This window comes from Saccopteryx bilineata, chromosome 2 (assembly GCF_036850765.1).
Source record: "Saccopteryx bilineata isolate mSacBil1 chromosome 2, mSacBil1_pri_phased_curated, whole genome shotgun sequence".
Lineage (NCBI taxonomy): Eukaryota > Metazoa > Chordata > Mammalia > Chiroptera > Emballonuridae > Saccopteryx > Saccopteryx bilineata.
In genome coordinates, this window is record NC_089491.1 from 282,045,892 (window position 1) to 282,051,079 (window position 5,188).

Genomic DNA, 5,188 nt, shown 5'->3' on the forward strand with positions numbered 1-5,188 from the left:
ACACACAGGACAACACTCCTAAAACAGAGAGCTCGTTTAAGAAGGCTGAAGGATGTTTAGAAGCCTGAGTTGTGAAAGGTGGTCCTCCATCCCTGCCGAGCACCTCTCCATCCCACCACCCATCTCTGCTGGATGGGTAGGACCATTTCATTAGGGTTGCCAGCTGAACCCAAGTGAGCAAGACCGTCAGAACTACACTGCTGGGAACGTTGATTCCTTTAAGATGACAGTTCCCACTTGGCCAAAGAGGAAAACCTAAGAATACCTGTAATGTTAAGGAGGATGAAAGAGACCATTCCTCATAGCCGTATTTCCCAAAATGTCTTCCAGGTGATGTCACTGTGTGCTACACACATTAAAAAATAAAAGAGCTAAAGACTGGAATAAGTGAAGTTAAGCTTTGTGTATGTGTGTGTTATGTATTTGTTTTTTAACAGTAACATCTCTCCATACTATTAATATGCCAAAGTCTCTTATGTCTCCTGGTAGTGTGCACACTACTTCCCAAATTCAAAATGAGCATGGAATGCTTTATTTCCTAAGCATAGGGTCTCTGTATCCATAGCCACTTCCCTAATGCCTTTTATAATGCTGCACTTAATAAATGACAATGAAATGTATGAATTGGTCTAGGCTAGAACACAGGTCTTAAATCCCAATCCACTCCTCTTACCACCACACTGATAATTCTAGTGACTGTTCACTTCCAAGAATCTTTTTGTCCATATAATTGAACAGAATTTGTTAACAAGAAGTTCCTAAAGCTCATTTTTGAGGGCCTTCCACTTGCTCAAGGCTTCCCTGGAAGGAAGTGTGTATTTATAGTGCTGTAGTCCTTTTTCTTAAGGAAGCCCCACAGATGGTCTCACTTGCATGTCTTATAAACCTGTTGCCCATGGAAGTTAGAAATGACACAGTGGATTTTCACCAAATTTATAAGCTGTGATTGAGAAAACTGAGCTTAAATTATTGACATGACAGATTAAAATTCACTCTGGATTACTCTGGGGTCGCCTTTGAGAGACAGGTATTCATCCCCTTGGGATGCTAAAATGTAGATCCAAATAAGAACTAAATCTAAATTCATCCTTTGTACACTCTTCATAATTAAGTCACCTTCTACAATCTCACTTCTTAGGATTCCTCCATTCCTCTTCAGACATTTATCACCTCTACTATTGTTTTCTAAAAAAACAAGCGCCTTACCCGATAGTCTTACTTCTACCCTCTTCCCTCTCAATAGTTTAAGACTATGAATAGCCACACAGAAATCATCACATTGTAAATATTAGCACAGTTGGAATTCCTTCTGAAGAACATCTGAAGTTTCTGCATCAGTTTTTTCCACAAGCACGGACTGACATCTTTAAACTTGAATCTGCAGTACTGCAATTTGGCATTCCACTTCAATTCTTTAAAAGCTTCATTGATATTGATCTTGTCTTCTGGAATTTCCTGTAGGCTGTCTCAGATAAAATAATTTCCAGCCAAATCTTCATCTTGTCTGCTCTCTAGTTTGACATTATGCCTTCAAACTCAAATCTTATTATTTAATCCAAAACAAAAATGCTCTATTACAGAATATTAAATCAATACATTAACAGACTGACCCTGGTAATTCATTTTACCATGATTGATAAGCCAATGTTTAAACTTCGACTACTGATCCTCAAAGCTTTGCAAATTTCTTCCAGACTATTCATAATTTAACAAGATATTCTAACCACCACACACAGAGATCACTATCCAACCACTTTGTATCTTAGACCAAGTCAATGCTTTATTCTCTCGTTTTTCAAAAAAACTTACAGCCAAAATTACAAAACAAGGACTGATCGTAAAGGCCAAACATTTTGCCTTCCTCTATTTCATTCCCATCCTCTTCCTGAGTTGGTGACTGTGAAAATATGCTAAGCCCAAAATAGCAGTGTGCACTGCCAGGTCAGCCTCAGTCATTTCCAAGCCAAAAGGGAATTGACAGAAACCCCCTTTACAAGACTAGTGTTTGTAAATATCCAATGAAATGACTTCATTCAGTCAATTATTTCTGGAGAAAGCTGGCAGAATAACGTAGTAATTAGACTGAGGACTGGTGGAAACTGTTAAACAGGAGAGCTATTTTGCTCAGTGGTTCTAGTTAGTGCTATTAATGTATTTCCATTTTTTAAAAATGCTTGAAACACTAGTACAGTGAAAAGGAATTGCCTCTTCCCAGAGACACATATTTAAAATACTCCAGTGAAGACGGTGCATGTAACAGGAAGGACAAACTCAGTTTTCCAGTTTCTTCCTAGAGTCAGAATTTCTTATTTTAAGTATGAAGGATTCTAAAATCAAAACACAGTTGAATCCAAACGTAAGTAGAAAAGACATCCCAAAGTCAGATCATGCAGTCAAGACTCAATGCCTATATGCTAGGTATTCACTTCACAGTGAATATACGGTCTGTAGCATATTGTTTACCCTGGGCCATCTCCCATGGGCTCCTCCAGTTGGTGACCAGCATACCTCCATTCCCATTCATTCACTTTTTCATTCAACAAATTGAGTCACTGTACAAGGCACTTTCTAGTTAGTATAATGAAATGTAGCCATAAACAAAAATACTTGATCACATACCCCTCCTAGGTGCCTAAAGGTTATGCACCTGGAGACAGACCAAAGTTCGAAGACAAAGTACCAAACTGGAATCCAAAAGCTGATGGGAAGAATCTCTGAATGTCTCCCAAAGTAAAATACAAGTTGTTAAATTACTTGCATTACTTCATTTTTTTCAAATATTCTTGCATAGAAATAAACATCTTTCCTAGTACTTAATACCATGGTTTCAAAGGCTTAAAAAAAAAAAAGGAAACTTTTAGGCTGTTCATGGAGAGAAGCTTAAGTAAAAAACTTAAGAAAACTAAGCCAGAAAGTTTCAAGGTAGAGTGAAATAGGAAGAGTTAGTAACTAAAACTAGCTTCTGCTCCACTTCACAAATACTCCTCATTTCTCTTTGTCAGAATACACGCTATTTTACTTACAAAAGATTCTTCTGGATGAGAAAGCATTATCTTTTGAAAGTGCAAATAACGGGGTGGGGGGTTAAAAGGACTGTCTGGTCATTCAACCCTGGCTTATATGAGCTACATAAGAATTCAATGAAATGTTTGCCAGTTATTTGTAAACTGAGGGATACCATCAAATCAGAATGGCAGGGTAGCTAGGATCCTAGATTCTGGAACCGACCTGCCTGCGTCTGAATGCTAGCTGCCTTACTAACAAACAAGCGAGGCAAGCTGGCGCTGATACCTGAGGTCTGTATCATGTATGGGGGCGAGGTCCAAATTTATATTAAATGTTGAAACAATTACCTTAAATCTGATTTAAAGCAACTGAAAATTTCAGAGCCTAGGAAAACCAATCTGTGGAGACAGTCTCTCAACCCAACATACAGAGGACTCGCACAGAACAAAGAACTTCTTTGAATTTGAGCTCCCAATAAAATATTACACATCATTTGAAGAAACTCATTCACCAGAAGGGAGAGCCAACAGAAACAGAACCCTTGCAAACTACAAATTACAATTTTACACAGAAGATGTTATCTTTTACTATAATCTTGCTCATGCGCTGGCTCTCATTCAGGGCTAACAAAACCTTTTACAATACCACAATATCCGTGTCCATTAAGATTATTGATCATTCTTGAAATTCACCCCACGAGCTAAAGAAAGTTTAGATATAAAATTTAACATGGGGCATACAACGTGGTTCGTTTTTTATTAGATGAATTAGATTGCTGGAGTCCATAAATGGGAAACTGAATTAACTACCGGATTGCTACTGATCCCCATCAACTACTTTAGAGCTAACCTGTATCTTATATTAACGTATTTAGTCTATGTTTAAAAACAAAAAAACCGGATTCACGTCTCCTTCCGTCCTTTTGGATGGCATTTTCACTTTTACATGTTGGAAAAAATGAATCTACATCTAAAATAACGCGCTGGTGCACGCCTAGGTCTCAAAAACCATTTCTAAGTTTAAAAGCTCAAAGGTTATAAAGGAAAATTTCAACCCCTTACCCCCAGCCCCCTTCTGACCACCTCTCTACACCTGAAATACTCACTTCCCTTCTTTTCTTGGTGTATTTTCAAGCTACCCCTTTATTTTCAATTTCTTTAAAAACAGTGACACACTAAAGTTGAAAGTCACTTTGGCTTCTATTATATATCAAAATGCTTAATCAAAATAAAAGTTGGCTTATTTTTAAATGCTCAATAAACGAGAAATACGGTAACTGGAATAACGGGTCTCTTTACAATCATCCTGGCCTATACGTCCTTTGACGACGCTTACATCTTTTACTCTTCGAAATCTCGCTAAAATGAGACGGGGGGGGGGGGGGGGGGGACGCAGAGAGGTTAGGTGGCTGAGGCAGAACCAGAACAATGAGGACTGCAGGCGGGGGAAGCCTCAAGAATGCCTGCCCATCCCCCCAGGGCCCATGTTTCTCTTCTGGAACTATAAAAAACGGCTGGGAGGCCGTTTTAACCGGGGAGATTTAGCTCTTAGGAGAAAGGTTGCTGACCAGCCAAGGCTCGGTCACAAAACATCATGGCCACAAGCCACCAGCCCCACACTCCTGGGAGACACCAGACAGGCCCTGTTCAAGGTGTTTGCTCCCTTTCCATTAATTATACCTCAATTCTCTGTAATGTCCCTTCAATATTAAACATCTAAAGCTGAGTATTCTCCTGAGGAAACCTGCAGGGCAAATCCCAACGCAGGGCTGAAAGGACCGGGTACAAGCAGCCACTGGGCGCAGACGTTAGGGCCAAGTAGCGGGCCCCGCCTCCAAAGCTGACAGAGGACCCCTTCGAGGCAGGTACGCCCGCCCCTCCGCACCGCCGACTCGAAGCCACCTCATAACTGCCTGTTTACCTCCACTCTTATCTCCCTCGTTATTTCCCCCTCTTATCCCTTGAAGCGATTAAGACAACGCTCAAAGGAGACGGGAAAGAGAACAGAGCCAAGTCTGCGGGAAGAATTGTCTGCGTGGCCACGATTTCCTTTAGGCAGTTTGTCCGGCAACGCCGTGGACAGCCTCGCGGGGAGCCGGACCCTGCGGCCGGGCACAGGGGGCCTTGGAGGGGCAAAACTCGGCGCGCTGATTGGTGGATTGGCCGCCGGGGAAGAACCCGGA